The following is a 25,347-nucleotide window of genomic DNA, read 5'->3' on the forward strand; positions in this document are numbered from 1 at the left end:
TTACGAAAATAATAGACTTTGATATTATTATTGTTATTATCATCGTTGTTGTTTTTGTTGTCCTGTTTATGCACCAAATTGTCTTTTCAAAATAATAATACATTTATTGTCCAACAATTTGTTTGATATTGAAAATTTGGTAGTTTTCTCTACAGTTTTCTATGACCTGTTTCATGACAAACTTCGTACAACAAAGGGAAAAATTAATTATACCATTGACTTTGAAGAGTTAAGAAGACTGATTGGAGTCCCAATAAATTATGAAAACGAAAATGAAAGCAAACGGGGCTTTACCTACAACCCAATTTAAGACGGATTGGGCTTGTCGTGGGGTACGCTGGATCTGAGCTGGGCAACACCTAATTAACTTGTGATTGAGCCCCAGTGGATGTACGGCAATAACAATGCCTCTTCAAGTCAAGTCAACAATTCATGTTTCATATATATATATATATATATATAAAATTAATTCAAGATTTCCAACTATTATTTTTTTAACCATTTGCCATTTGTATGTACTTATTTTGTTTTTCTATTTTAATTTAGTTTTTACAGCTTTCAAAGTCAGGCAATGAAATAAGTACATTTGACAGAAGCCTCACCAACATGTGTATATATATATATATATATTTGCCATATCCTGTGTGCCGTAATTAATTAAGGTGGGAGTGAAACTGTGAAACAACTTTAATTTTTTTCCTCGATATTTCCTGAATAAATTTGAAAATGACTATTTTATACAACAATTATAATTAAACTTCAAAGCCTTCATATGTAGTGACAATTAACAAAAGACTTTAGTTCATGCTAAAACAATTACAACCATAGATATCCTCTGGCGGCATCAAACAAATAATTGTATATGCCAAATCGTGGGAAGATTTATTACAAATAAAAATGATCGGTAACAAATAATTGTTTTTTTCCTTTTACTGCCATGGGTAGGAAAGTAAGACAACGGAAGTTCAATTAATCACCGTATATACTTAAACGTGATAATTTATAGTTGCAACAATGAAAGTTATATTTCAATTGGAAAGAGGAAAGTAGCATTTTAGGTGTAATTTGGTTATGTTGTTGGTTCTTAGATTTATTATATAATTATATATAATTTGTATTTATTAGATAGAAAAAATTAAAAAACAAAAACTTACAACCAACCGCATTAAGAAACCGCTTATAAACTTCTCATTCTGTATCTTTGCCATTTAAACTAAAGAAACCGTCACATTTTAAATTTTTAATTAAGTCCTTCAACTAATTATATATTCATGACTAAATGACTATAAAAATTAATGTAAGGTTCTGTTCGTGATCTCTGTACTAATAATTAAGGGCAAACTGGGAATATTAATAATTTTTTGATAATAATAATTCTTAGCAAAACCGATGTTAATTTAAGTAAAAAAATTGTTTACTTCTTAAATCGGTCATGCTCATGAATGCCTTTGAGAAAAATGTACATATACCTCCTTTTTGGATCACAACTTTGACTTTTGTCAGAATCAACAAGATGATATATCTCACTATTTTTTAAAAATCTATAATTATCACTATAAGAAATTTTTAATAGCTTATCAAATATATAGTAAGATTGTGAACTAATAATATTTTGGAATACTAGCATGAATATATTGTAAACTATTATGTTTCGGCACTATACATCCTTTTTTTTTTTCTTGATATTATACATCCTGAACTTCAATTTTTTTTTTTTTTTTTTCACATTGCACTCTTCATTTTTTTCAGTTAACTTTGTTACAGAATATTCGCATGATTTGGCATATCAAACTAAAAATGAGGGTGCAAAATATAATTATGTGTAACTGAGAGTGCAAAGTGCAAAATTTTTAAATAAAAAATTTAATGAAATTTGTTATTAAAAAAGAATTATTACTCTTTTAATAATTATGACTGAGTTTGTCTCTTCAAAAGGAAAAAAAAAATATACATATATATATATATATATATTTGGATTTCCAATAATTGCTGGAAGACAATAAAAATTCCAATCTTTTATTGGCTCATCTGATTTACACATGAATATCATGGTGCAAAATTGATGGAATTAAACGGCAAGGATGAACAGCGCACACAATCAACAGTTAGGGGATTAATTTGTCACAAAAAAAGATTGAGGGACTAAAGTGTTAAACATAGCATAACTAAGGAACCAATGCTGGCAATATCTCATTTATTTATTTTTTATTATTATTATTTTCGCAATGCTGAATTTGATGCTCTTCCTATCTTATATATAACGCCACTCTCTTACTTTAGCTCCGCCGTCCAAAAGCAGTACTTCGAGATTTTGTTTCTCGCTTTCATCTTCTTTTGCCATCTGAATTGAAATTCTCGTTGCTCCTCTCAAGTACATCTATTTTAATCTTACTGTTTGTGGGTATTCAATATTTGGGTTTATAAATTGTTGGTTATATGGTCTGGGCTCAATAGTTGTTTAGACTTTAGAACCATATTCGATGATGATATAGAATTGAGAGCTATTTAGAGGACATCGACCTAAATTTAATGTGGGCTTTAACTAATGCCATGTTTAACTTGCCTTCTCTTGTTCTGCATAACCATAGAAGGGTAGTTTAATTAGTTCTTTTATGCGTTTTGAATGCCTTTGTTCTCAAAACCTCGCGAGGTACATTTCGCACAACACTCATGAGTTTCTTCTGGAAGGGTATAACGTACGGTCGTGTTTGAGATACGGTTAAGTTTATTTACCCGTAGCAATGTGGTTGCTTCTGGTGCCATAGTTTGTAAAGATGGGTTTGGTAAACCAATTTCTTGGAGGACGCACCAATTTCTTGGAGGACGCACATGGGATATGAGTAGGTTGTGTTTGCCAGTGTTAAGGCATTTATCGTACTTGAATAACAAGTTCTTTATTTCTTTATTTCTTATGTGAAAACTTGCACTTTTGATATATGAATGCGGCTTCATATCAATCAGCTAAGAGATGTGATGGATGCAGAAATGCTTTAATAAATGTTGTAGGTTGCTAGTGGCCTATGGCTCCTTTAAGACCCTCATATTTCTGTAACTCTTGGCTGTTGATTGAAGAACTAATGTACATTGTTATTTGAAGTGGAGATTTAGCTGATCTGTGCCACAAACCCTGTTCGAAGCTCTCTGATGCAACAGTATATTAGTTATCAGTTGATCATATTTTAATGTGCTTGTGTTGATGGACCAAAGGGAGGCTAAAGAAAGTATGTATTTTTAAATAATATAAGAAATGGAATTGTGAATTCCTACCATCTGGAAGGAATCACATTAACTGTTTTGGTGGAACCAAACTAGGAATGGAATCCTCATTCATAACACATTTGGTTCAACCAAATGGAACGGTCATTACATTTCTGCATTGATTCCACCAACCAAAAGCGTTTATACTCCTTTGATTCCACCAACCAAAAGCAAACAAACATTTTGGTATGCATAACTTTTGTTTGATTAAGTGAAGGTATATGATACGAGTAAATATAACAGTATTATATTCGTTCTTGAAGGAAGACAAGCAGTCCTCGATCTCTTCGTCTATCTCTTCCATATTTGTCTCATATTCGGATTCCTCTGAAAAACGTTGAAGCTCTTCGGGGAGGACAATCTTAGTTTTTAAAGATGCTGCAGTTTAGGACCATCTTTCAGTTTCAGTTTCAGATACAGGAAACAAGGAAAGAAATTTAGGAAAACCAAGACATGTGCACTCACTCAAAGTTTGATGGGGTGTTTGAAAATCCTTAATGAACTTCTTTCCAAACCGTTCATCTTGTGTGAAAGCAAGAATCAAATATTTAATTAATCTGGACATATGCTTCACCATTCTCATTCTTATATTGAATAGCTCGTTCAATTCGACTTTCCAAATAAGGTCCTTGCATCAAAACAAGATCTGGTTCTGATGATTCACCAACAACAACCTAGAAGAAAATTATGCAAAATGATAAAGAATTTAAACAACCAAAACCAATATTGATATTGAGCATATGCTTCCAATAATATGGAAGAATATTACACAAAATATTAAAGAATTTAGATCACCATTTTGATATTTAATTAGGCAAAATAATAAAGAATTTAAACCACCAAAACCAATATTGATATTGAGCATATGCTTCTAATAATATGGAAGAATATTATTCAAAATATTAAAGAATATAAACCATCATATTGATATTTGATCATATACTCACCATAATCTGGTATTAAAAGAACACAGATGTCGTAACGTTTTTTTTTTTCTTTTTTTTTTTTTTTGGTGTTAGACATCTAATTTAATCATACCCTTTTTTCTTTTAGTAGTCAGGTTTCATTTTTTTTTTTTTTTAAAGAGTTAGATTTAGCAGTTATAAATTGAAATATTTTTATTTTTTCAAACTCCTATTTCCGCTTATTTTGATCAAAGGAAAAGACAGGGTGTCGTTGGATTTTTATTCATTCCAGTTATTGGATTTTTATTCTAGTCATTCATTGAATAAGTGATAATCCAACAGTTTTTACTCGAGAAATTTTTGAAATTAGTTTATAAAGAAAGGTTTTCCATGTTCTAATCTCTTTGGAAAGAGCTAGAATTTTCACATGTAAACATGGTGTGTTGAAAATTGGAATAGGCACTAGTCCCACAACGGAAGCACAACAATCATGCGTGGAAGTTCCTCACCTATATGAGCTTCACCAACAATGAAGACCCATCCACATACAGCCACCCTCTAGACTACTAGTTTATCCTCATTAGTTGTTCTGGTAGATAGAAAAAAAAAATTTAAAAATTAAACACAGAATGTTAGACAGACCAGACCTTACCTTGTGGGGTGTGGGTGGTGGGTGGCATTGGATGAATTTATAGATGGCCTCTAGCATAGGCCTGAAGGCCTTGATCCCAACCTCAGCCTTGGAAAATACAACTGGAGCAGCAAAATCACCAAAACTCATATCCAAGTCACGCTTCAACTATCCTTCCAGTAACTCTTCTAGTTCTGGAGCTTTACCAAGACGCAAATTTGCTTCTGCTCAGTCAATATACCGTTCATGAGATGCTCTGTCTCCACAATCTGAATCCGACTCCCATGCTGCTTCTTTTTTGCCACTTTTACACTGTATGCAATTGCTTGCCAAGTGACTCACTGAATTCCCCGTTATTAATCTGCAGCCATTACATTAAATTACATAATGCATTCATAAACGTGACTCAAAAACAATCACAACAATTAAAATTACACAACGATAAGGATATATGCCTTCATCAGATGCTCTATCTCCACTATCTTTTCCCATCTCCCCTCGGAGGACATGGCCTTTGCTTGCCTCTCAAGCCTATTAAGTTAAACGACAAAATCAAACTCTTCCGCTGGCTGTAAAAACTAGAAAGAAAAAGGAAGAACATTTCGAGATGGAGTTACAGGCGAACTAGATTTACAACAGACAACAAGCCGTCCAAATCTCGGGAACCCATTGGCGAATTCATCTTTTGGTTCCAATCTTAAGGACTTCGCCAGCAAGGAATTGGAATTGGGTTGCGAACCAATTCTGAGACAGATCTGCTGCCTTCCATTGGACCGATCGTAGGAAACGGGCTGCACAAAACGAAGACTTCCCCCACCTGATGCAAACGATGTCGCTGAGGCCATTCTCGCCGGATTCCGCAACCTGCTTTTTTGGTTCAGAGAGCATAAGACTCTACTACTTAGGTTTTAATAAAATAAAAAAAAGATGTCTCGTGGTAGTTACTTATGCCAATTACTTAACACGTAATTGTGAATTAAGACCGTATGAATAAATTTGCATACGGATCCAAAAAAAATAAATACTACATAAGAAAAAAACGAAAATTTTTCTATCACGATAAAAACAAATGCTATACAAAAATAAAAAATCAATTTTTCCAAAAAATATAAATTTTGCATTGATTTTATTTTTAATCCGTATGTTTTTATCCGAATAATTCTGATAATAGAATTACTATATATATATATATATATATTCAGCAATTCTGAATTTTAGAGGATCTCAATTAATGACCATTAGATATCACCTACAGTCTAATATTAAGTTTTGTCTACTACTATCTCACGTGACATTTTATTTTTTTCATGCTTTACGTCATTGTCGATTACTCCTTTCTTCTTTGAAAGGACGTTGCTTATTACCAAAGAAATAAAAAAAAGAAAAAAGAAAAATTGCCTTGGAAAAACTCAAAAAGAAAAATTTATGCGCCTTTCTCTTTCTTCAAGAAGGACGTCGCGTAGTACCCCAAAAAAAAAAAAAAGAAGGAAAAAGAAAAAAAGACATTGCATGGAAGAACTCGAAAACAAAAAAAAACAAAAAAAAAAAAATTTAAGCGCCCTTCTCTCCAAGCATGGCTTGGCCTGCTCGGCTGCGACCTCGGCCGCTTCTCTCTTATCCTATAATCACTATCTCACCATGAATTTCATATAGAAACTCCATAATAAATATCATCTATCCCTACGATAAAACGCACCTACCCCAAATGTAAAAGAGTAAAGCATGAAATATCATTCTTCATGAACACATCCAAATTTTTTAGGAAAAAAGATGGGTTAATTACACATTAATTCTATGAAATTTCAGCAATATACAAATCGATCTTTGAACTTACGAATTATGTAAAATAAATTTTTAAGTTTTAAAATTAATATAAATTGATTTAATTTAACAATGCTATAAAAATGGCCGTGCACATGTTGCTTCCGTGACTCATTACAAGTCATCCCACGTGATATTCACGTGCCGAAGACCTGGGTTTTACCATCATTAAACGACGTTGTATTTTCAAAGGAAAAGGGCTTCTCAAATTAAAGGATGAACGAAGTAGAAGAAATAGGAGAAGAAGAAGAAGAGGATTAGAGAAGAAGAAAGTAAAGAACATTGCATTTAAATGAGATCGCTCATAGTCGAAGAGAGGAATAATAAATTGTAGTGGAAGTAAACATAATTGAAAGATATATGAACAACTACAGCAATAACTTCCGAATCCACCAGCAGCAAAAGTGGTGTGAGATGTCGATGCCCTGGTGAAAAAAAAGTTATAATAAGTACATTTTGGGGAAGTGTAAATCCTGGAAGAAATTTTACTGTTGTTTCTATTTATGAGTTTTGATTCATGTTTTCTGATCTGATTGTTATCCGATATGGTTTGGGATCACTGCTATAATTATCAATGTCTGCTCCATTCTGCTTGATTTTTTTCTTTTACATCAAAATGGATAGTAAATGAAACCCTAGAATGAGATTCTTTATTTTATTTATTTATTTATTTGTTTTTGCTAGAATAATGAAATTTCATTCTCATATGCTTAGTTTAGAGCTTGAATTTGATCTACATAATTAATATATATATATATATATATATAGAGTTAAAAAAAAAAAAAAGTTAAAGCAAGGGAAAATTGATGGTCATCGCTAAATTGTAAAATATTTATGGTTTATGTGATTGATTTAGTTTTGAATCTGTTCATCTTCATAATGAATTAATTTAATTAATTTATCATTATTATGACTATTATTAATAATCTTGGGGGTGGAAGGTTAAATTATGCTATTAACAAATAATATAGTAGTATACCTCGTATTTGATATGTTTACAAGGCAATGATTTATGGTTTATGTGATTTATGTCTTGTTTTTATGTATTTTGCAGATTTAGGAGATTGCAACTTTTTCAAATGGGCATATACAAGTACTGATGATTGTGATAGAAATGTTGTAAACATATTAAAATGAAAAGTTAAAAAATTGAAAGCTGAAATTGGGAATTTAGAAAATGTGATTGAAGAACAAAATATAAGAGAAGTAAGGCATTTGGAAGATTAGCAAAAATGGATTAGCCGTACTTGAAAATTAGAGAACAAATATGTAAAACTTTATGATATGTGTAAGAAATTAAAACGCAAACCAAGCTCTGGGTTGGATGATCGCTTTTTGTTGCTTGGTTTATTTATTTATTTTTGGGTGTTGTGATTGGGCGCGTAGTGTTGCGGGGGTACCGGGGCGCTGAATTTGACCAAGTAATCCTCCTATCTCATATGTAGCGTCACTCTTTTACGTTAGCTCCGCCGTCCAAAAGCAGTACTTCGAGAAGTGTGGCTTCTGAGAGGTTTTTGTTTCTCACTCTCATTTTCTTTTGCCATCTGAATTGAAATTCTTGTTGCTCGTCGCCAATCCATCTATTTTGACCTTATTATTTGTGGGTATTCAATATTTCGATTCATAAATTGTTGGTTATATGGTCTGGGCTCAATAGTTGTTTAGACTTTAGAACCATATTTGATGATGATATAGAATTAAGAGCTATTTAGAGGACATCGAGCTAAATTTTATGTGGGCTTTAACTAACGCCATGTTTAACTTGCGTTCTTAATAACTCTAAAAGGGTTGTTTAATTGGTTCTTTTATGACTTTTGAATGCCCATGTTCTCAAAACCTCGAGAGGTACATTTCGCACGACACTCTATGAGTTTCTGGAAGGGTATAACGTATGGTTGTGTTTAAGATACGATTACGTTTATTTTACTTGTAGCAATGTGGTTGTTTCTGGTGCCATAGTTTGTAAAGATGGGTTTGGTAAACTAACGTCCTTGGAGGATGGACATGGATATGAGTAGGTTGTGTTTGCCAGTGTCAAAGCATTTATCTCACTTGTATAACAAGTCTTTTCTTTCTTATGTGAAAACTTCCATTTTTGATATATGAGTGCGGCTTTATATCAATCACCTAAGGATGTGATGGATGCAGAAACGCTTTAATAAATGTTGTAGGTTGCTAGTGGTCTGTGCCTCCTTTAAGACCCTAACTCTTGGCAGTTGATTGAAGAACTAATGTACTTTGTTATTTGAAGTGGAGATTTAGCTGAGCTGTGCGCCACATCCCTACTCAAAGCTCTCTGCATACATACGATGGTGCTTCTGTCTCTGATGCAGCAGAATATTAGTTATCAGTTGATCATATTTTGATATGCTTGTTTGCTAGACCAAACGGAGGCTAAAGAAAGTGGAAGGAGAAGTTGTAGAGAGAAAATGCAGTGAAAAAATGTAGAGAAAAAGAGTTTGACATAATTATATAAATTATATATTTTTAAATGATATAAGAAAATCGAATTGTGACTTCCTTCCATCTGGGAGGAATCACATTCACTGTTTTGGTGGAATCAAACCAGGAATGGAATCCTCATTCACTACACATTTTCTTTTTTCTTTTTTCTTTTTTTCTTTTTTTCTTTGTTTTTTTTTTTTTTTTTTTTCTTTTTTTATGAGTACACCTAAAGATAAAAAGGAAGGAAACTAATAGCCAAACAATTCTCATACTGCTTGTCCCTATTATCTTCAACTTCCATATTAGGATGGTTCACCCTCCTGCTGCTGGATCTGCATAAGAATACAATCGAAGTATTTTTTTAGTTTATCATCTTCATAATGAATTAATGTAATTAATTTATCATTATTATGACTATTATTAATAATCTTGGGGGTGGATGGATAAATTACGCTTTGAACAAAAAATATAGTAGTATACTTCGTATTTGATATGTTTACAAGGTAGGGGTTTATGGTTTATGTGATTTATGTCTTGTTGTCATGTATTTTGCAGATTTAGGAGATTGCTACTTTTTAATGAGCATATAAAAGTATCGATGATTGTGACAGAGATGTTGTAAACAGATTAAAAGGAAACGTTAAAAAATTGAAAGCTGAAATTAGGAATTTAGAAAATATGATTGAAGAACAAAAGATAAGAGAAGTAAAGCATTTAGAAGATTAGCAAAAATGGATTAGCCGTACTAGAAAATTAGAGAACAAATATGTAAAACTTGATGATATGTGTAAGAAAAATGCAAGCATGGTTAATAAGTTATGGATAATATTATTTGTATCTTGGAAATGTTTTTTTATTTATTTATAGGTTTTTATACAAAAATGGATGCAAAACCATGTCAAGTGGGAAGTTGAAGTATCAAGATAATTAAAAATCCAGGTAGCATGGTTTGTAAGCTATATGTAATTTAGAATTAATGGTAGATTTTTGTTGTTGAAATGTTATTTTTCTATTTAAACATAATAAAAATAAACCTAATTTAAATCAATTCAAATGATTTAAATTACATCTAAGATGTAGGTGGTGTTAAACGACGATGTCATTTTTCTAATTAAATCCACCAAATGAGTCAAGTGACCAGTATGTATATAGCCACTTTAACAGCACTGTTAACCAATTGCTAAATTGGACTAATTTATATAATTTTAAAACTTCAAAGGTTTATTTTACGGAATTAAAAGTTTCAGTGTTCGATTCGTACATTGCTAAAACTTCAGGTTTCAAAATAATACCTTTTGTAATCGATTTATTAACATGCAACTAAACCATTTATATATATATATATATATATATAATTGGGTATTTGGTTGCAACAAAAGTCAAAAAAAAAAAATCAAAGAAAAAAATGCAATGGAATTCTCTTAAGATTATTTTCTATTAGAACTTCATACATCAGTTTTTAAATTGTTTTGAAATTTTAAAATATAATTGGGATTTAAATTATACTACAATAAGGTTTTTTTTTTTTTTTTGGCTCTTTTAGGATTTATTACGCCACCAAACTTATATAGTCCATCAAAATATATCCTAGTCCTTAAAAAATCCAAAGGCTATGTAACGGCCCAAACCACTCGCATGAGATATTGTCCGCTTTGGACCCAGCCCGTATGGTTTTAAAAGGCCTCTCAAGGGAAAGGTATCAACACCCACTTCTATGGCATGCTTCGTTCCCCTTTCAAACTGATGTGGGATCTCATAGGCTAACAAATCATCAGTACATTTTGATAAGAGATTCAAACATCAGCAACACATTCCCTAAGCCCAATATTGTACAACATGTTGCAAGATATGAAGATTGTTCAATGTTTTCCAGCACTAGTTTTTTGGCTATTGCGGATTCTAAACCTTCCCTCCAATGGGAATCTACCCCAAGTAGCCATTTGTGAGACTCCTTGTCATACTTGTCCGAAGGAGCCATGCACTATGATCCTTGATTATTCAACATTTTGGGCTTGACTAGTCCTTAAACTTCCATAGCTGGAAGCATTCTAGTCTGTCTGTCATGAGATGAGAAAGTATTTTTTATAGACGTCCATTATAACATAATTGTATATAAGGAGAGTGGGATGTTATATATATATATATATTATGTATAATGTATGAGTCAGATTCATATTAAGAAGATTTATTAGACTATGGTATTTGATTCATCAAATACATCATTATTGTATACTCTTTCTTATATATGGTGCAAACTCACTCTTTGTTTTTCAAGTTTCTAATCTCTTACATTTTTTTTTTAATCAAAATATTGAAGAAATTCACTATTGAGTGTAATATATGTTGCATATGTAAATCCTAGATGTAAAAATGTAAAATTCATCTATGTGTAGAAAGAAAGTTTTAACATAAAGTCGTCATTTGTTAACTCTTGAACGATATCAAAAGTTAGAATTTAAAATTCAATAAATTTTAAAATATAAATTTAGTGATATACTAAAATTTTATTTAGAAAAAATAAACTCGTGAAAATCGGTAATTACTAAATATAATTTTAAATCTCAACAAAAATTAAAAATGATAATTATAACATTGGTTGTGGTATTAAATATTTGATTTAAGCCTAATTATATGTACATATATATATATATATAGGGAGAGACAGAGAGAGAATTTTAAGCTCACATCAGGATAATCTGATAGTTTTAACATTAAACATTTTTTTATTAGCTCTTGATCACATCAATACTAGAATTTAAATTCCAAAAATTATCAAATATAAATTTACTAATATACTAAAACTCTATTTAAAAAAAAATAAACTTTATCGAGATTCTATAATTAATAAATATAATTTACAATATTATTTTTTGATGCAATCCATTAATGGTTGAAAAAGAAAACTTCATGTTAATCGTTATATTAAGGACATTGATGTACTAAAACCCCATTTTTAGAATAATTAATTTTAAAATTTTTAAAATTTTGTTAATCTATATTTTAGTTAATAATATTTAAATTAAATGATAATTTTTTAGTTTGAAACAAAAACTGTATGGTGATTTTAATACGATAAATTTTTTAACCAATTGATAATTTATTAAATATATGTTAATAAACGTATTGGAATGTGTTATAATTTATCAAATATATTCAATTAAATATGTGATAAATTTTCAAATATTTATCAAATATATAACTTATCTAGATAATCTTATGCAATTAAAATTATCGTATAATTTTTTTAAAAAAATTTATCATATAAATAAAAAGTAAATAAAAAATTAAAATCTTTAAATTAATTATTGAAAAAAAAAAAGAATTATTTTGAAAATCACAGGTAGAGATATAAAGGTACTATAAACTGCTCTACAGAGAATGGATGGTACTATTAAAAACTTTTGAGTATTTAAGGATATTTATAATATATATACATATGTTATAGGTTTACATTGAAGCAAAAAAAAAAAAAAAAAAAATGTTATAGTTTTACATTGAAGGCGCCTTCTAGTTGTATTTCTTGTACATAAAGCTAAGTAGGAGCGTCTTCTGCTCTCCGATCCAAACAAACAGCTTGTGGAATCCGGCAAGAATGGCCTCGGCGACGTCGTTTGCATCAGCTGGGAGAAGTCTTTATCTTGTGCAGCCCGTTTCCTACGATCGGTGCAGTACAAGTGGTTGCCGCATATCTGTCTCAGAATTGGTTCGAAACCCAATTCCAATTCATCGATGGCAAAGTCGTTAAGGTTGAAGCCAAAAGATGAATTCGCCAATGGGTTCCCGAGATTTCGGCGGCTTGTAATCTGTTGCAAGTCTAGTTCGCCTGTAACTCCATCTCGAAAGGTATATATATCTCTATATTTGCTTAGCCTTTATTATGATTTTTCTTTCTAGGTTTTAGTCTATTGGATTCCTCGCTGCAGCCAGCGGAAGTATCCGACGAAGAATAAAAGTTAAGTTTAATTTTGTTTTGATTTTTCGTTTTTTTTTTTTTTTAAAATTTTTTTGTGTGTGTGTGTGTGTGTTTTTTTTTAATACATTTCCATTTGTCGATGAAAAGCAAAATCATCTTATTTATTATTGTAATTGACATTATTATTTTATTATTTTCCATTAATCAGTTTAAGGTTAGCAATGGCGAACTTGCGGGGCTTTTAAGGCAAGCAAAGGCTATGTCTTCTGTGAAGAAGTGGGATGAGATAGAGGACATAGAGTATCTAATGAAGGCAAATATATATTCCCTTACTTATTGTTTTGTGTATTTTGAGTTGTTGTGATTGTTTTTGCGTCATTATGTAATTCAATGTAATGGGTGTGTAGATTAGTTATAGCGAATTCAGTCTGGCAGCTTGGAAAGTAATTGCTAATGGTGTTTGAGTGGCAAAAAAGAAGCAGCATGTGAATGAGAATCAGATTCAGATAGTAGAGACGGAGCATCTGATGAAGGCTATATTGATCCAATGTATCAGTGCTGTTGCTTCGATTGAAGCTGCAAAAGCAAAAGGGGAACAGAGCTTGGATCAGGCGGAAAAACTTGTCTTGGATAGTTTTGGTAGTTTTGCTGATCATTTTGTATTTTCCAAGGCTAAGGTTGGTGTCCACGCCTTTATCCCTATGCAAGAGGCCATCGATAAATTCATTCAGTGTTACCCACGACCCACAACCACACACGACCAGTTAGACACCAACAAGGTAAGGTCTGGTCTGTCTTCAATTTTAATTTTGCTTTTGTTAATCCAAGTAGTTGATGGATCAACGTTAGCAATTCTTTATTATTTTGGTTTGCATAATATTCTTTTAGGTTGTCCTTTATGATATGATGCAAGGACCTTATTTGGAATGTCTAATTCAACGAGCTATTCAATATAAGAATGAGAATGGTGACGCAGATGTTGAGATTAAATATTTGATTCTTGCTTTGACACAAGATGAACTGTTTGGAAAGAAGTTCTTTCAGGATTTTCTTATATCCCAGAAAACTTTGAGTGAGTGCACATGTGTTTGTCTTTCTAAATTCCTTTCCTTACTGTTTCTGAAACTGATGGTTCCAAAACTGCAGCATCTTTTAAAAATAAGAAAATAACACCAGAACATCTTTCTGAACCCGAATATGAGACATTTGATGTGGAAGAATTGGAGGAAAAGATCGAGGCCTGCGTGTCTTTCTTGAAGGACAGATATGATGCTAGTAAAATGACTCATCTTATATACCTTCTTTTAATCAAACAAAACGTATGCATATCGAAATATTTGTTTGCTTTTATCAGCATTCTCTGTTACTCTCATCATAAGTTCGTTTAGTTAATTAATCAAACAAAATTCATTACAACTTTGATTGGAAAAAAATCCTCAATAATTTTCTTATGCAGATCCAGATCGAGCAGCAGCGAGGGACAAACAGTTTAGTTAATTGTTTTTACAAGAATTTTCATCCTTTTTAGTTTTATTAGTTTCTCTTTTCAATTGGTTGTTTTATCCTAGAGACATTTTAGTCCTAGCTTGTGTTTGTTTTTAGCAGTTATGTCTTTATCTTAACTTATTGGGACATTTTCCTTATTAATTTTATTAGTTTTTCTTTTCAACTGGTTGTTTTATCATAAAGATATTTTAGTCTTAGTCTGTATTTGTTTTTAGCAGTTATGTCTTAAAACCAATTTATCTTAACTTATTAGGATATTTTATCATTTAAGAGTTCGTTTGAGAAGTGTCAAAGTTGAAAAGAAAATTAATTCCTAAAATTTAATTTTCTAAGAATTAATTAGTATGTTTGTTGAGTAATAGGAAAGTTTAAATTTGTAAGTAATTAAATTTGATATTATATAATAAACTAAGGATAAATATGTATTTTTAAAAAAAATTTAAACTGTTTTATTTTGAATTCTCAAAATGACACATTTATAGATGAGAACAACTTTCCACATATTTTCCTATATTGGTGGAAATCTAATTCTTTGGATCCACATTTTTTTACCTCATAATAAATATCCAAATAAAAAAAAATTATTACGTTCTTAAAGGAATTAAATTCTCACTAACTTTACCATTACCCAAATATATCATAAAATAAGTTTGGTACACCGATAGTTTTGCTAATACTAGATTGTACTGTATACTATTACTATTATACAATGTTTGGTGGCATTTGGTGCATGAATGTACTAATATTATTAATATATAAGAAAGTTAATTTTAACCAAAAAAAAATTACTATTATACATAAAATTTTCTTGAATAATTATAGTGCTCAAAATAGATAAAATTGATTTTTAATATAATTTGTGTAATTTTATAAAAGTAATTACACTATTCATAATATATTAAATTGAATTTTGATTATTATTCATAATAATAATAATAATAATAATATCTATAAGTTATATGATATTAAGATAACTAAGAAGAAGTTTAACATTAAAAAATAAAAAAATTATAATATTTAAAACTTGTTGACAGTTATTTAATAAATTTATTATAAAGCCTAAATAAATAAATGATTGCATATAATTAATAGAATTAATACAAAATTGAAAAATTGAAAAATTAATAATATTCGAATGATTTTTTTAAGGCATTCTTAATATATGGCAAAAAATATATATATATATATATATATATATATACATTTCATTATTAAATGAAAAAATAAAAAATAAAAAAGTTTCAAATAGTCAACCCCTCCTTTGAGCTTATAATATACCCCAAAACATGCATTATTGGTGGGTCCGGGATCTCTGCAACAATTGAACCAAACACAAAAAAGTGTTTTAGTACACCGTACACGGTACCAAATGTGCCCTTTAACACTTTTTTTTTTTTTTTTTAATTGTCCTTTAATACTTAATTTAAGATATCGATATCAATATATTTTAAATTTGTCCTCAATCTTCTCAATATCTAGGATTAAGACCCGGGACCACCCGAACAAATTTGGGACTTGGGACCTCTTGAACAGCTTCAAGATCCGGGACTGTCTAAATGTGATTTGGGAGCTGAGCACATTCGGGTGGCCTCGAGTGCCAGACTTGTTCAAACGGTTTTGGATTCCAAACCCGTTCAGGCAAGCCTAAATGCTGGCCTTATTTGTAAATATTAAAATGTTTATTAATTAAAAGTAATTATACCTCTTTCATAAAATTTTATTAATATGACTCTCTTAAAAAAAATTAAAATTAAAAAAACAATTAAGACATAAAATAATCATTAAGACCTATTTAGATCTAAGAAATCTTTAAAGATTTAAGGGGAAACAAAAAATTTGTTTCTGGCTCTTTGATCTTTTTTTCTCAATGCCGATGTCTGAACATATCTGGCTCTCTTCCCATTTATGATTGATTTTACAAAAGGCTGCAGATAAAGGAATTTATTGTGGCTTCTAGGGAGAGAACAGATGAGCAATATAGGAGGTCTTTTACCATGGCTGGTGCAAACTAACCTTCATGTTAGGCTCGACATATGTGGCCTAAAACTAAAATGCCAATGGTAAAACTTTGCAGGATTTGAACCCTAAATCTTTAGAGGATGAAATGGCGTAAGACTGTCCTAATGGCATCCAGCGGTATAAACATTTAATGAAAGCGTAGTTAATCTAACCTCAAGTAGTTAACCTCAAGAAATACTAAAAATTAAGGCCTAAAATTCAAGACCATAGATAATTACTAGGGGAACAATTAAGGTGTGTTTGATAGTAACTCGTCAACCAAACAAGCATGTTAAGAAGCCTGCCTGCCAAGACTTGGCTCTTCCTACATCGGAAAATGGCAACCATGTTCTCGCTAACCAGACCCGTGAACGCATGATAATAATTCAATACCACCTAAACTAAATTAGTAAAAAATAAAAATAAAAATAAAAACCTAATCAATTAACTATAAACCAGGGGTGAAAAAGTAAAGCATGGCTAAGGGAGCATAAGTGGAGCACAGGCTATGCAAAGTATTAATCAAATCTAAAAAACAAAAAAAAAATTATCAAAAAAATCTAAAGAAGAGATTTAAGTATGGCTTGGGTCGACGTGTCGTACTTTATAGAAGGCTGGCAGCCACAGATATATAAAGCGGAAAGCGGTGATTAACCCATGACAACCCCCTGCTTAAATATGGTAAATACAGAAGTATGGTACAGAAACACAGAAATAAGAGAAATACCGGACAGAAATATGATAATTCCAAGGCAAATAGTTAGAATATCTTATTACGTATCTTATTTTTCAATCCTCGCTCAATATCAAATTCCAAAAATAATAGTTTTTATATAAACTTTTTTTTTTTTTCATTGTTGGGTTTTGTGCGAAGTTGTGCTTCTAAGTCTGATTGGAAAATTGCTTAATTTGTTTGAATTTGGCTTATAAAAGTTTAAGAATGATCCGGTATATTTTGAGAAGCAAAGCATAATTTTTAGGTCATGATTAATTAATAATCATATGGTGTCGTCATGCAAATGTATGAAAAACGCTTGATAACAATAACACTATCAGAGATATTGGGAAAATGGTTTTGGAAAAATAATTTTTGTTTATGAAGTAAATGTATGAAGATGGACAAATTATGCATTTGGAAAGAAAGACAGCGCTTTTATCGATTTACATAACAAGTAAGAACTAGAGAAAATATTTTTTTTTTATACATGATTTTTCAAAGACAAAATGATTTGATTTTGTTTGGGCAGCTTTTATAGAACTGCCATATCCACCCTCTATCTATGGGCAAACCAATTGAAATTAAAAATTACAGTCTAACTTTCAGTCTTACTCCATGCTTTAATTAGCCAATCAGAAGATCGAAAAATCGCATTTGAAACTCCAAGAACAACCTCTACAAAGGGAATGGAAGTGAAAAAAAGCTTAATACGGAAGGATCATTTTCTTTGATTTTTTTATCTGCTGTTCTTTTTTCTTTGTTATTCAAACTTGTCAATTCTCATTTTGTGTTAAAAAAGCTTCCTAAGCATAAACATGAAGTAATGAATCTATCGTATCATCGTTATTTTTTAAAAAAAGTAATAACATAACTACAATCCGCTTTCATAATTTATTTTTTCTTTCTTTCTTTCTTTTTTTTTTTAATTAAATCATAATGATCACCACATTTTCTCCTAAAGTATATAATAAATATTGTTATACGTCAACAATAAGTTGAACAATTAAAATACCAACTTTTTTTTTAAAGTAAATTAAAATACCACTTGAGCGTGGCAATTTTTCTAGATGATATTCATAAATTATGATAATTAATAATATATTGTATTTCAAATATTTTTCAATTACATCTCTTATACTTGAATTATTACATGTTAACTTACTATTACTACTTGTAATGAGTGCTAAATAAAAGCTGTTGTTAACGTAAATTTATCTCAAGTTTATATTTACTTGAGCATATTCTACCTACATATGTAAATTTTTAAGTCAAATTTACTAATAATGAAACTATATCCATTAAGTATTCATAGATTCGAATTGTAATGGAAGATTAATTTAATTAAGATAAAAATTAATCATACACTCGCATCCCTTACACCGTTTATATGGTCTTCCAAATAAAAAATAGGAAAACATTCCTCATATAAGCATATATAATATAATTAGAAAAATGTATTATATATATTGGACAGCTTCATATATAAATTAGCTGAAAATTGAAGAGAAATTTTAATGGTGTCCCACATGCAACTATAAAAGCCTCAAAAAAGAAACATGCATGGTGATGGTGTTGGATTATTAGTCAAAAACTGGGAGTCAAAGAGGAAAGGGATGGGTGTGATGATTGGCGTGGTGTTTTAATGAGTAAACTCAATGTTGCTGCTGAAGTGGATGGCAAAAGTTTTCGTGGTGTTCCATTTAGTGTTCATGCGCTTCTCTCTTTGATTTTCTCAACGCGGGTCGATTTGCAAAGTGCATTTAATTCTAGAAGCCACCTAAACATAGTTACACACATAAAAATAATTTTTGCTATGATTATTGATGAGCAAGTTGCCCGTCTTACAAACGCAACATCACATAATGATACGGAATAATGTATTCCATAAATTATATATATATATATATAATTGGATATCTATACATCTACTGCATATGGATAATGTTCGCCTATCATAGCAGATTAAAGATCACTAGATTTAGAATATCAATGTGGAAACAAAATAATGGCTATCTTAATATTCCTTTTCGAATTATTACAAATATATTTGGTGTTTGGTGTTTGAGTATTTGTTTGGCTTGTGAAGGAAAATAATTTCTCATCAACCTTGTTTGGTAGGTGTGATCTGAAGCTAGAAAACCATTGGGGTTGACAATATTGAGTTAGTTATGATCACAAATCCTTCAGCCCAAGAGCTAGAAGTTTGATCATATATAATTATGGGTTGGAACCAGCCCATTGAGGGGGTGTTAAGTGGGACCTCCTGGATGTAACGAATCAAGATGTTTAAGCAGGCACATGTAGTTGAAAAAGAGTTGTTTTTGCTAATTAGAGTTTTCCTTTCAAAAATAGTTTGTGACAATTATAATGTGACTTTTTATACAATGACAAATCTCTATGTACTTATAATTATGACGCATTGCATGAATCCAAGCAAAAAAGTAAAAAAAAAAAAAATAATAATAATAATAATAAAACAATAATAAAAATAAAAAAGAGCATTGCGTGTAAACTTTAACTCGATTGTTTTAATTTTTCATACATCTCCCATAGTACATTAAAAAAACAAAAAAAAAAAAATCTCAATTTATAGGGGTGTGAATATATTAATATATATATATATATATTTTTTTTTTTTTTATTTATTTATTTTTTGGGATATTGGTGTATGATAAAAGAATGGGGCTTTTTTATGAGATGAGTAGTAAATGATTCAGGTCAAACAACGATCCATGATTTATTGGAACAAAATTATTAGTCATATAAAATGGGTAATGTGGTTATGTTATGAAATGGCAGGTTAGCTAGTTTTTTATTCAAGTGTTTATCAGCCGATTATATATATTTATATATTGGTATTAGAGATGGGATAATAAGACCGACTACAAGAGAGATCAGATTTCAATATGAGTTAAAGAGTGAGAGATGCGGTTTGGTATAAATTTCATATTAATTACTATTTGTGCAAAAGAAATGAATCTGTTAATTAGATTCCAAAACTTTGAGAATATTTTATATCATATGCTGAGATTCTATAACCCCACAAGGACACCCTTTGCTTATAATATATATTTAAAACCACTTAAAGCTCAAGGAAGTTCTTTTCAATCTTACTAATGAAAAGTTTTTACCTATGCTTTTCCAAGTAATTAGAAAAGTAATTAGTGTATTTCCATTAGTATCGTTATTCAATTACAATAGTAATAAGTAATATAAACTAGTAACAATATTATTAAAACGTCCTCACATTTTCATATATATTATAACAACGCACCCAATTACAAAGAGAAAAAAAGTAAATGCAAGAAAGATTTTGTATGTATGTACTAGAGGACAACATGATAGACCAAATATTTGCTCCTCCTTTTCACGCTGCAAAGCCCCAAACCTCCAAGGAAAAAAGAGAAAGGAAAAAGAAAAAGCAAAAGAAAGTGAGAAACTACTTGTATGCTACATATTGAATAAAAAATAAAGTAGAATATATAGAGAATGCACTGCTCTAGTGCTATACAATATTTACAATTGGATTGGAGTTAGATTTGTAAAGATTAAATTGACCTTGAATGTATAAAGGTGGTGCAACAATTGCTGTGTCTCTTTAGAGGGAAATTAATTGACTTTTCAACTAGAATGATGCAACAGCAATTGTAAATTGTTTTGGCTGGTATTTCTCTTTTTTCTTTTTTTTCTTTTTGGCTGGTATTTCTCTTTTGTGTGGCTAGGAACTCAAGAATATTAACGAAAGCAAATAAAGAAACAGAGAAAGAAAATTAAATAAATAATTAATTAATTAAAGGCACTTAATTATTCTTCTCAAAAGTAAAAGGGTGAAAAAGAAGGCTAAAAAACAGTAGCACTATAAGAGTACACTAATAAACTTTTTTCCTCTGTTATTTTCAGTTAATATCAAAGTTGGGTTTTGCTGGAAAACACTGCTCTTTGCCCATCCATCAAATCCCAATATAAATAAATATTCATATGTGTTTTTTTCTGTTTGTAATGTGCCTCGCAGCTCGAGCCATGAAAGAGAGAGAAGATAAAAAAAGAAGAGAAAAGGAAGTATAGCTGCTGAAACATTATTAATAAAAAGTTCTTACAGAGAGAAACTAGGAAAAAATAAAATAAAAATAAAAACATGAATCTCTTTAGAGACAAAGAAAGAAAATACAAGTTTTTTATCTCTTTAGTCCCTGGCAAATTCAGAACCCCTTTATCGTGCAACACAAAGGTAGAGACAGTGAAATATATTAGCAACATTGAAGAATTTGTATTCCCTCTTTCTCTTGGCCAAACATTTTAACAAATAACAAGTTGAAAATTTCAGAAACAGAGCCTTTTATGGCCTGAGCAACCAAGGAAATATCAAAGCAGAGAGGAACTGAGAGAGAAAGTAAATGATAGAGATTCTTTCAAATCTGAATTGCATGCATATAAAGGGCATTGGAAACGACGGAAAGTGTATCACTGTGTCTTTATAAGCCTTTAACCCCTGAAAAAACAAAAAAGAAAGAATCGAATTAACGAAGGGAGTAAAAAGTATATATGCCTCTGATCATCTTCTGCTTTTTATACCGTACCTATGGACTCCACACTGTGTTAGAAAACCCAGATGAAAATTTCTTAAATTAAAGAATTATTATGCATGCTTCTCCTGTTGAAATAAGGTATTCCGTGTAATCTATTATCAACATAATAATAATAATAATAATAAAATCATGTAATCATTACCTAAATAAAGCTATAAAATAATTGTTGAATGTTTGAGTAATGAAATTTATTTAATTTTCTATAAACTTTAAACCTTAATGAAGTTTGTTAAAATTTCTATTAACTTTAAACCAAGTCTATAATAATCCCTTTAACAATCAGCAAAAAAGCCCAAAAAAAAAAAGGGGGGAAGTTTTAATGTTCTTAATAGTTTCTTCATACTTTTTTTTGGTAATTTCTTCATACTTAGTGTTCTGCTACATAGAAACATATAGAGGAATGCATTTAATACATTTCCATAATTCTCCACCAACTACTCCAACCAATAAAGGAACTAATACTTTTATCTTGTAGATGAGAAATTTAGCAAAGATTATTTTATATATAATTTGCTCTTTTTGAGTGTTTTTTCCTGATATATGTAGATGATGTTAATCAGAGAGGTTTTTTACATGGATCTTCCAAAGCACGAGAGATTGGCAAGATGGCCATGTCTATAGAAACAAAAAATATAAGAAATATAAAAGAGGAACTGAAAGCTTTTTACAGGGTGTCACCCCCAAGCATGGACCAGGTAACATGGATGGCCTTAATTACTAGATTAATGAAAAAATTAGTTAAGATCAAAGGCTGACGATGATGACAATCATGACAGCCAGTAAGAACGTAGAACCAAGGACAATGATGAAGATGATGCTGATCTGATTGGTCATAATGGACTGTCGGCTGGTTAATCCTTGGCTACACGGTTAATTAGTTTTGTGGTCTTTTCTGCTGGTTCATTTTTCTAAGGATAATTCACTTTGTACTCTTTAATTTCTTATGTTTTTACTGAAAATATATCATCTTTACTTTTTTAAAGTTTTGTTATTTGTGATCCATATTGATGATCACCATTGATATTTATTGTTGATATAACAATTATTAATAGTAATATTCAATTACATTTTGACTATTTAAATTGAAAAAACTAACATGAAAAAATAAACATTTTTAGATAGACATGTAATTAAATAGTTATATATTATTATGAATAATAATAATAATGATAATCAATAATGATAAATAGTACTTTTAAAAAATAAAATAAAAATAAAAACTGAGTTTTGCCTGAAGCCAATATGCAATTTGATGTTTTTTTCAAATTAATGGTTAGTGCCTGCTTGCTTGCTTGCTTGCTTTCTTCATGGTTAGTTAGCTTGTACTTTTGCTCTATTAATTTACATTGCTTTTGCTATGACAAAAATGTATTGATATCTTGTTATGAGCAAATTTCCCTCTTAATCAGAGAAATATGATTAACTCTGTAACTATTTTTTTTAAACCCTCAGTTTACATACAATTACCACTATACATAACTTTTTTTTTTTGGGGGGGAATATTATGTGCTTAACTTTTTTGGAACTCGAAGAATTAAAGTTTTGTACTCCTTCTAAAAGGTAACGATGCGTTTGGGCACCAAATAAGGGAGACAGCAATCAACTTTGCCTAATTATGAAAAATAGAAGGACTAGCGGTGGATGGTTGCAGCAATCATCTGCATTTGGATACTTGGACTCCTATAATGTTTACAAGATGCTTCAATTGTACCTAAGAATGGCATTCATTAATCAAGCAAAGTAGCAAATAATACATTAATCATTAATAACATTGCAGCAAACAGCTAGCAATGTCCATGAAATTTCTATTTTGACACACTTTATATATATATATGTTATAGAGGAATTGAGGGAAATGTTTGGTTATCATTAATTGAGAATAATATTTTAATCCCGGAAAACATAAAAATCGAATCGTGGTAAAAAAAAAATAAAAAAAGAAAGAAAAAAAAAAAAGGTATTCACTACTACATATGTATATATATATACAAGATTTTTTAAAGGTGATTCTAAAAAGCAACAGTCAAACAAAACTCCCTTTGAACACAATGAAATTGAATTGTATGATTATTAAGATATGGTGAGAATCTCTCAATTCTCAACCAAAATCAAAAGACCAATTATTGAGCAAAGTGGATAATGTTATAGTCAGAGTAGAACTCAACACAACCTGGAAAATTCCCAACCATTTCATGCATTTTGTTTTTTTGGCCAAGCCATACAAAATTTGTTATGGCTGAAGACTATACATATTCCCCCATATAAAAGACTGGCTTGCAGTCAAAATGAACCAAAACTCAAAAAGCTTTTAACCCATAAAAGTGACAAAAAAATAAAAAAATTGTACAAATGGTACTGAGTATTGTACATACAAGTTCAGGGATTTGAACTACAATCAAAAAATAAATATAAAAAAAAAGTTCGAGTATAACCATGTTCAGGTCGGAAGCTTTCTTATATTTGTAAAATAATAAACATAGATAATACAGATTATCTGAAAAACAATGTGTAAGATAGGAATACGATAATTTCATTAAAAAAACAAAAGATGGGAATACGATATGAAGTAATGTAGAGAAGCAGCCAGCAGGTGGTGATATTAATTAGTGGGGTAGTTTAATGAAAACAGTGAAAATGTTTAATAAAAACAGTGAAATATTTATAAGAAAGAAAGTAATGGGGGTTTGGGCAGAGTAATGGGGAGACATCAAAGGAGGCGTACGGCGTATGTTTCAGGCAGACAAGACGCCAACATTTATGAAAGCTATTGGAAAACAAAAAAAACAAAAGAAAATATACACATTGCTCTAACCCAAACAAACCTCCTCTCTCTCCCTCTCTCTCTGTCTCTCTCTCTCTCTCTCCAATATCACTTCCTTTCTTTATCTCTTATTAGTTGTCCTTTTCCTATTTTACTAGCTAGTTCCAATCTTCCATCATTTATTACCCATACGACTTTATTTCTTCTTATTTTCACTCTTTTTTTTTTTTTTAACGATTTTTATTTTTACTGATTAACAGCCCACTTTTTTGTTTTGATGAATAACAAACCCTCTTTTGTGCTTCTTTTGGGTTCGTTTCGTCATGACCAGAGAGTTTGAATCTCGTGCACTCTTTTTGCATTGTTTTAGTGCAATATTATTTGTATGTATATGTGTATATATATGCAAATTTTAATTTGCTTTTTAAAAGCTGTGATGTATAATTGAAACTAATTTTTTGTGCTTAGAATTTCTCAATTTGTGATTTTAGATGTGGCAAGTATATTGTCACTTAGTGAAACATGATATATAATTTATTTAATATTGAAAATGAATGAAAGAAAAAGATCAACGTTTCATAAATCAGTAACAGTACGTGAACAGTATTTTTGATCTACGGAAGGGTTATTTTCTAAGATCTGTTGGAGTATTTATTAATGTTCTGTATTCACACCAATATATTTTCCAGCCAGACGGATCAAATGGACATATTTCTTCATATTAATTTTCTTTTAGCTTTCTTGAATCAATGCAGTGATTCTAAACCGCAGGATTTTAGTCAGATGGTAAGTTAACAATAAATAT

General features: G+C 30.3%; 1 long non-coding RNA gene across 2 annotated transcripts; it reads right to left on the reverse strand.

The window, feature by feature from the left end:
* Window positions 1–3,430: 3,430 nt before the first annotated feature.
* LOC112489553 (uncharacterized) lies at window positions 3,431–5,687 on the reverse strand. Of its 2 annotated transcripts, XR_007242625.2 has the most exons (4): window positions 5,412–5,687; window positions 4,816–5,325; window positions 3,724–3,932; window positions 3,431–3,636 (listed from the first exon to the last, which is right to left on the reverse strand). It is a non-coding gene; the product is annotated as an uncharacterized LOC112489553 (long non-coding RNA). The 2 variants fall into 2 exon arrangements; XR_003053836.3 differs by having other exon boundaries at window positions 4,816–5,687.
* Window positions 5,688–25,347: the final 19,660 nt, after the last annotated feature.

Source organism: Ziziphus jujuba, chromosome 7 (genome assembly GCF_031755915.1).
Source record: "Ziziphus jujuba cultivar Dongzao chromosome 7, ASM3175591v1".
NCBI classification, from domain to species: Eukaryota; Viridiplantae; Streptophyta; class Magnoliopsida; order Rosales; family Rhamnaceae; genus Ziziphus; species Ziziphus jujuba.